The sequence below is a fragment of the Alligator sinensis genome, unplaced genomic scaffold, assembly GCF_000455745.1.
Source record: "Alligator sinensis unplaced genomic scaffold, ASM45574v1 scaffold611_1, whole genome shotgun sequence".
Taxonomy (NCBI): Eukaryota; Metazoa; Chordata; order Crocodylia; family Alligatoridae; genus Alligator; species Alligator sinensis.
The window spans coordinates 164,287-172,661 of record NW_005842332.1 but is presented as its reverse complement, the minus strand read 5'-3'; the positions used below and the strand labels follow the sequence as shown (position 1 = coordinate 172,661).

The window sequence follows — 8,375 nt, the reverse complement described above, 5'->3', positions numbered from 1 at the left end:
GGCGGAGCTCCGAGAGCATCAATGGTGCGGGGAGGAGCCAGAGCGCCGAGACATCCACCTCCCCGCGCCCCCCGCACCCGTGCGCCGTCCGCCCCAGGTCGCTGCAGCCCCCGGGCTCGTGGGAAGCACCCCCTGCCCTTGCGGGGCTCTCGGACGCCAGGACACGGAGCAACGCGCTCCAGTCGCAGCAGGGGAGGCTGAGGTTGATGTTAGGAAAAACTTTCTGGCAAGGAGGGTGGCGAAGCGCTGGGGCAGGCTACCGGCAGACGTGGGGGAGCCTCCATCCTTGGAGGTGGTTAAGGCTTGGCTGGGATGATGTAGTTGGGGCTGGTCCTGCTTGGAGCAGAGGTTGGGCTAGAGGTGCCTACCCTCGTTTTGTAGCATTTAAAATACTGCGCCGCTAGCTGGTCCCCCACCCCACAGGAGGGGCAATACGGGTGGCGAGCGGCACAGAGGGGCAGGGGAGATGGGAGAGCCCAGGTCTGGTCTGTTTAGAAGGGAGACGTGCAAGGGAAGGGCTTAGAAAAGACCCGCTGTGGCTTTTCTGAGGTCTTTGCAGCCGAAAAATTGCTCTAGGATTATGCTGTTGTCAAAAATCAGGTATAAGCAAAAAGCCGGTGTTTTTCCAGGGGCGCTGTGAATCCAAAAAGGTTGAGAACCGCTGGCTTAATAAAGGCAATTAGCCAGCGAGATGATCAGGGGACTCGGACCAGCTCCCTGGATGTGCACGCAGACCTAACAGAGGTGCATTCGGGGTCCCTGCTTCAAAGACCAGCCCCACGTGTTCAAAAATCATGAGCCAGGCCTCCTGAAATCCCATGGCTGACGCATCCCAATGGGATGGAAATAACAGAGTTCAGGCTTTTTTGTATTTGCTGTTTTGGAGTCCGAGCCTTTAGGGGGTTTGGGGCTGTGTTTTTCTTCCCACCCACAAAGGCTGGGAGCTTATATTAAAAAAAACCCAAACAAACATAGAAACCTGTGATTTTTTTTTTTTTTTTTCTTCCCCATGCAGTCACTTGACTCCCAGACCTGGGGCTTTTAGTGAGACACTGCATCTCATGAGACTGTGAGAGCTGGCGTGGCAGAGACGCATAAGACAGTGATGAAGAGGAAAGTGTATTGGGGTATTCAGGGACCAGGGAGAGGATAGCTGTTGGTTAGGATGAGTATTTCTTTATAGTAAGGCAGCCTTGACACTCCATTAGGTTGTGTATACACACACACACGTGCATGCGCATAGTGAAGACAGTCTCGGCCCCGAAGCATTACAGTAAACAGACCAGCAGACTAACGATGATAATGTCCATTCTGCACATAGGGAATCAAGATACAGAGGGACCATGTGGTTTATCACGGGTGACATAAGGAGTCTTTGGAAGAACCGGAAACTTGAGTCTCTGGACAGAGTTTTAAGAACAGGAACAATATCCTAGTGGTTTCCTTCAGAGATGCTCCTCAAGCATCATATCTGAAGCACGTGATGTCCTACGTTGCGGTCCTTTCACCACAGGTAGGAGCTAATTTGGGAAACAGTTGATATTAAGAGTCTCTGGCTAAGAATAAGTGGGTGACCTGAAGGATGGAGTCTGTTCCCTAAAGCACAGTGATTTTTCAACCTTTTTTTATTTGCAGACCCCTTTTGGAAATCACAAACGGAGGTGCGGACCGCTTTGAATTGTAGGTGTGGGTATTCACATACTTTTAATCGATCATAGTCATCTTTCGCAGACCCCTTCGACATAGCCTGTGGACCCCCAAAGAGTCCATGGACAACAGGTTGTAAACCACTGCTATAGCGGATGGACCTGCAGCGAATGGACATTTAGATGCAACATTTGAAAGGTCTCCAATGTCCAGCGAGTAGGTGAAGAGGGTTTCTAGTGCAGACTGAAACTGGGCCAAGACAGCAGACCAGTGGCAAGGTTGGTTGTGAGACTACTCAATTTGGCATTCACAGCTGTGTGTGATACTGGAACTGCGGGTGCAACTGGATAGTTATGTACCTTTTTATATTCCCATTTCCACATTTTTTAATGCTTAGGTTTGGATTCCTTTTGCTCTAATATGCCTCAGCAAACCAAGTAGGAAATGGATCTCCCAAGTAGATACATTTGCTGATTGTGCTAAAGGTAAGCTCTCAATCTTCTTATCCCTTGTAGCCACAATGCTACCTAATCTTTTGCTAAACATCTGATGCACATATTTATTATGCAACTAGGTGATACCCCACCCCTTGCCATATGGCTTTAATTTACATTATTCAAGGTAGATAATGCTGCTTCCCCCAAATATGGAGTACAGTGATGCACTACACCCCCTGCCTCCATCCAAAAGGGCTCAACTGAGGGGGAAAAGAATGATTGAACCAGGAGCAAAGCAATCAACCTTCAGGGAGCATAATCTCAGGACCCGGTTGTGGACAGATGGCTGTTAGTAGCCATAAAATTGATGGTAGATAGTCACTTTCAGGGAACATACGGTTGCACAGTTTGGGCCCTGCTATATGTTCAAAGAGAAGCTGGATAGGAACCAGCTATAGAGTTGTTACATTTTTTCAAGCATTAACTTTAGCACTGGTTGGCACTTTCTATAACCGGACAGTCATTTTTATTGTATGATAATTACTTCGCATGTGTGGCCAGCTAAGTTTATTGTTCGATTCACCAGTAAATAGTGTCATATATGTAACATATAGCAGGGGCCTTTGTGCATAGCAGCCCTGATCAGGATGTTGCCTGGTACTGATTTGGAGCTGTTTTTTTCAAATTAGGGACAAAAGCCCCCTTTTCAGTGCATACCCCCAAGTTGGGCCTCTAGAAGAGTGTTTCTTAACCTGTGGGTCGTGACCCAAAAGTGGGTCACAAGAATATATGAAAGGGCCACGGCCAAACTGTAGAAATGGATCAACAAACTTTCTCTTTTAAAGGAGAAAAATGTAGGAAACCATGGCTGTAAGGGCTGCTTGGGGCCCCCCAGGTCCCACACATACCACCCCCTTCCCCACATACCCACCCCCTGCTCCACACACTGTGGGGCTGGGGGCACAGGGCAGTGGGTCGGGAGTGAGGGGCACTGGGTCGGGACTGGCCATCGATGTTTACAAGTGGGTCCTGGTACAAAAAGGTTGAGAACCACAGCTCTAGCAAATACAGGGTGGTTGCTCACTTTAAGCAGGAGAATTGTTCCCATTAAAACAGTCTGATGCCACTCAAGAAGTTTATGCCTTCAGCCAGCACGCAATGAAAACCAGACTGGCCTTGAATGGACCTTGTGGAAACTGGTGAGTGAAATGCAGCATCTTCAGTGGCTCCAGATTTATGTTTGGACCCAGCTGAGAAGGATCTTGATCTCCTCTGAAAAGCTCTCCACATTGTCAGCCTCCACCCCAAGGCAAAATAAATAGCCCAGTAACTGGAGTGATTAAATTGCCAAGATAACAAGGGCTGAAAGCTGCAGGCTTCCAAAGGCAGTCATTGCCCGGCTCCATGCCCCTGACCTCTGCTGCATTGTCTTCTTTGAGCCCCCGAGTTGTCTTTCCTCAACTGCACGTTCCAAATTAAATGTTTAAAGCAATTGCCCGTGCAGCAAAGGCAAATGCCATACTGATGCCTACAAAGACCCCATCCCCCAGAAATATTTGTCTGTCTCTACTCAGTGCCTGTTTTTATTTCCCTAAAAGCTGCCTTTAGCTTCTCCTGGTATATCACTGCGCATTAAGTTTAGTACTAGTATAACCAAGTACTAAATCAATGTGCAGTAACCGGCACTACTGTGCAGTAGCACCGGCTCATGGCTTTTTAGTGACGCTAACTGCACAGTAGCCTAATACGACTGCACAATAGCATATTAGCACGGGTTTTGCCTTGCAGGCTACTGCTCAGTAGCATTAGGATACTGTGCAGTTAGCATCTCGTGTAGACACACCCTGTGTGATACGTGTTGAATGTGTTATTCTATCATTATAGAGGCTGCCTTCTATTTAGGGACCTACCTAGCAGTGGTAGCAAAAGCAAAGGGAGAGCAATGGTAGCAAAAGCAAAGAGTTTTAACAGTGGAAAAAAAATCAAGGTTGTATATATTACGTACATAAATATTCATTTAAAACATGTTTCATTAACCAAATAATTTGATTTTTAGGAATGGGTTTTGGTCCCAATTGGTTGGAATGATGGCTGCTCTATTCTATTTACCTCTGACGTACAGGCTGTCTAGGATATAGTCACAACTGAGCTGAGTCCCCGGATGAAAGCCAGGTGTTGACCAAGGAATGACGTGGTGTGTTGAAAAGGACGTGCTGTCTATATGACCTGGTTATAGGGGATCCACGGGGAACGTAGGTAAGAGCAGGGGTACGTGGCCAGAGCCTGACTGGTGGCGGTTGCCTGTACAGATAGATCAGATAACTTGCAGCAGTTAAGGACCTGCCTACAGTTAATGCATGCACCGCGTGGGCATGCTGATATGCCAGGATAAGCAATGGCTTGAGCCAGCACTCAGACCTGGAGGAGTTGGACATCACTGGGATTTCTGGCAGATGGGTGCATTCCCAGCTCTACCCAGGAGATGGCAGAAGTACTTCAAGCACATAGATTGAAACCTCCAAGCTATGACCTATCTATTTCCCAGGTAGAGTATAATAGATTTGCATAGCAAGAGTTTATAGGAGTCGTTTCATTCACCTCTGTGGGCCAAGGGAGGCTCTCTTGTTGTCACTAGGAAGGTCTGGTTAATTTAGAGCGCGGCTTTGTGCTGTATGTGCCAGGTTAAAAATACTTATCATTGGTTCCAGCAGCAGTGAGTTCAGCTCAGGCTATGATTGTTCCAGGGTGGAGTACTGGAATCCCATGCACTTTTGCATGTGCACACGTGTGTGTGCATATGCGTAGTTCAGATAAGATTTTTAAAATGACCTGGGTCCCCTCTGCTCTGTTTGGATATTATACTTCCCACTGTAGCTTAACCACTCCCTGTCCCGCAACTTTGCCTAGTTATATGGTCAAAATATTCCATTCTTGTACAGCTGTGCATCGGACTGTATATTGGTTGGGTCCTGCCTCCCAGCAGAGATGGCTGTGTATCAGCTTTCCTGTGTGTATCTACTTAGTGAAGCACATTGGGATGAAAAGGCAAAATATTATCACCATTAATATCTTTCTGCATGAAATCAATAGTCCCAGGAGCTAGTGTGAGTGGGAAAGTAATAAAATCAATATCCTGAACGTAATTAAAAAAAGCCACAAAACAGAAATGCTTCCCTTTTCCTCTCCAGTGGAGGGCAGCAGATCAGCACGTCTGTGAAATGTCTACAGCGGTTGGCTCGCTAACACATTAACACCAGCTATAATTCCCCAAAACATCAATATAAGGGGCCCTGACCAAGAATGTCTTGCATTCAAAAGCTTGTCTAACTCTATCCTCACTGTATAGCTACTCCAATAAAAGATATTATCCTAAGAAATCCTTGCTCTCACACAGTAGAAGCGGGGGGGAAAAGAGGAACAAAGTCAGAGGTCAATCTCCGAGTTGAACACGTTATTATAGAGGCTGCCTTCTATTTAGGGACCTACCTAGCACGTGGGGGATGTATATATCTCTGTTGACTTCCCTCAGCTGTATTGTCGACTTCACAATGCCCACATCATTCGAAGGCTGTCGCCAACCAACGTAGATGCTGCCTCCACACACTTGACTCTGATTTGCCTTCCAGAGTTTTTGCTGCTATCTCGTCATCAGCCATTTTTTATTATTGCAGGGGTAGATAAGAAACTAGGTTGGAGCAACGCATCCTCTGCAGATGCTGGCTTTGCAGAGGCAGCGATGGTTCCTAAGCACCCGGGGGCCAAGCACACATTCTTACAAAGCGGTAAAAAGAGTCGAGACAAAGCGAGCTGCTTTGATTACAGGCGCATCACAAACCTACCTGTAGTCCTCCACCTCCATCCGAAGCAGGCTAGCGTATTCCAAGCCAGAATGATCCTCGGCATAATACCATTTGTTTTGGCGGCGTTATGATTCTCGCCCAATGCGTGCTGTTAGAGAGCTAGAAATACGCCAGTGAAAAGTGTAAGGAAGAACAGGAAGGACAGGAAAGTTATTATTAGAAATCAGGCCCCCTGGGGTATTAAGAACTTCTTATTCGAGTCAATATAGCACACACCCATAGCAGGGCGTAGCTCTGAACATGCCATTTGGACATGCATGTTTTGATGTTGCTTCCTTCAGTACTGCTCTAATATTCTCTTGGGTAGGCCAGCAATGACGCACCGGGACCATCGATAAACTTACCAGGTATAGCCAAGTGTACTTGGCCATAAGAAATGTCCTTCCGGGAAACTAAATAATAGTCCCTCATTTTTTTAATGATATTCAAGGAAACCACGGGCGAATCCAGAAGAACCACTGCTTTTGTAGCTGCACGGGGTTGGATTCAGAAGAGATGGTCTTTGCAATCTGCATCAGCAGTCCATGCGGGTTCATCGTTCCTGCGCACGCCACTCTCAGCTTCTGTTTCTCCTCCAGAAACCTTGGATGGGAGCTGACTCCCAAACAGGGAGAGGTCGTGTGACCCAAAAGCAGGAAAGAGTTGTACGAGGCTTGTCCATGCGGTGACCGATTGACTGCGAGAGGCGGCAGAAAATTACGGGTGAGATTTTAAAGAAGAGACCGCCAAGGAACTTTGGGTTGAGAGTTCAGCTTTGCAATAAATTAATAGATGATGAATTAGAGGAGTGCCTCCCTGGGTGTTATTTGAAAGTCAATGAGCGTTGTCATAACCGTTGTCTCTGCTAGATGGAGATAAAAGATGACTCTGCGCTCATAGCACCGCGATTCTGGGGCCCTGGGTTTGAGTTCTGCTCCTGCCACAGTCTCCTGCCTGCCCTCGGCGGTGGGGAAGGCAGCTCAGCGCCAGATTTCCACGAGGCCTCAACGGTGCTCTGCCGATGGTCGCTCCAGCAGGAGCAATTCTGACAAGCTGGTCGCTTCCTGTTGTTTAAAGGGGAGCTGCAAATTTTGTAAAGCTGATCTCCACCGGCGTGGAGGGAGGCCAGGGTTATATGGGGTGATGCACCTTGCTCTCTGCACCCCCCCTTGTCAAAAGCCTACATCCACCCACGTGGACGAGCGCTGCGGCGGCCCTGAGGATTCCTCGGGCGCTACCTGCCATTGGGATAGATGCAGAGGAGCTTCCTGCGGCCAGGCACCCCCCTTCACCAGGTCTCCTCCGATCTGATCCTGTGGTGCGGAGGGGACAGGAGAGCACAGCTCAGCGAAGGCAACTGGGAGCGTGGAAACTCCCTTTTGGGTGTCCCGGAGAAACCCGACGCCCCATAAATAAAACGGATGGGAGGCAGGTGGTTGCTTGCAAGTGCCCCAAGAACTTGGGAGCACCCCGGGGCCGTTCCTGGAGGGCAAAGGAAGGAGGGAGGGAAGGGTGAGGGGCATGGGCAGCTGGACAGAAAGGGGGCCTGAAAATGGTGCAAATAATAATTATTATTATTATTATCATCATTATCTCTGGCAAAGTGGGACAGATACTAAAAGTTTGCCAGGAGCTGCCAGGAGTCTAGGTACGGTACTGGTGCGGGGAGAGGGTAGGGTGAGGGGCAGGGCCGGACATAGGCGTAGGCAAACCAAGCGGCCGGACAGAAAGGGGACCTGAAAATGGTGCAAATCATTCTTATCCTCATTATCTCTGGCAAAGGGGGGCCCAATACTAAAAGTTCACCTGAGCTGCCAGGTGTCTACATATGGTACTGGTGCAGGGATGAGGGTGGGAAAAGAGAGGGAAGAGAGAAGGAAGGACAGAAAAGAGTGAGGGGATGGGGAAGAGGAAAAGAAGAGGGGACGGGGGGAAGAGGGCAGGGTGAAGGAGAAGGAGGGGAAAATGAGTGGGGTGCGGGAGAGTGAGGGCCTGGGGGAGAGAGGGAAGAGGGCAGGGTGAAGGAGGGAAAGATGAGTGGGGTGCGGGAGAGCGAGGGGCTGGGGGACAGAGGGAAGAGGAAAGGAAAGTACTGGTGCAGGGATGAGGGGGGGAAGAGAGAAGGAAGGACAGAAAACAGTAAGGGACAGCGGGAGGGAAAAGCGAGGGGATGGGGGATGAGAGAGAGCGACAGAAAAGGGAGAGGGGGTGAAAGAGCGAGCAAGGGGATGGGGGCAGGCTGAAGGAGAGAGGGAGGGCAAAGCGAGTGCGGGGACAGAGGGAAGAGGAAAGGACAGAAAAGAGCAAGGGACAGAGGGAGGGACAAGCGAGAGCGATGGGGGAGAGAGGGAAGGCAGCAGGAGAGGGGGAGGGACAAGCGGGAGGGGTGAAGGGAGAAGGAGAGCGGGGACAGAGGGAGGGACCGAGGCACAGGTGGCCGGGGAGGGAGCGC

At 49.3% G+C, this 8,375-nt stretch overlaps 1 long non-coding RNA gene across 3 annotated transcripts; it reads left to right on the top strand.

The window, feature by feature from the left end:
• The first annotated feature begins 52 nt into the window (after positions 1-52).
• Positions 53-7,231, top strand: LOC112551089. Of its 3 annotated transcripts, none has more exons than XR_003095233.1 (6): positions 53-202; positions 1,322-1,513; positions 1,636-1,925; positions 2,045-2,132; positions 4,141-4,340; positions 6,375-7,231. It is a non-coding gene; the product is annotated as an uncharacterized LOC112551089 (long non-coding RNA). The 3 variants fall into 3 exon arrangements; XR_003095232.1 differs by having other exon boundaries at positions 4,141-4,629; XR_003095234.1 differs by lacking the exons at positions 4,141-4,340; positions 6,375-7,231 and adding an exon at positions 3,201-3,775.
• The last annotated feature ends 1,144 nt before the right edge of the window (positions 7,232-8,375 follow it).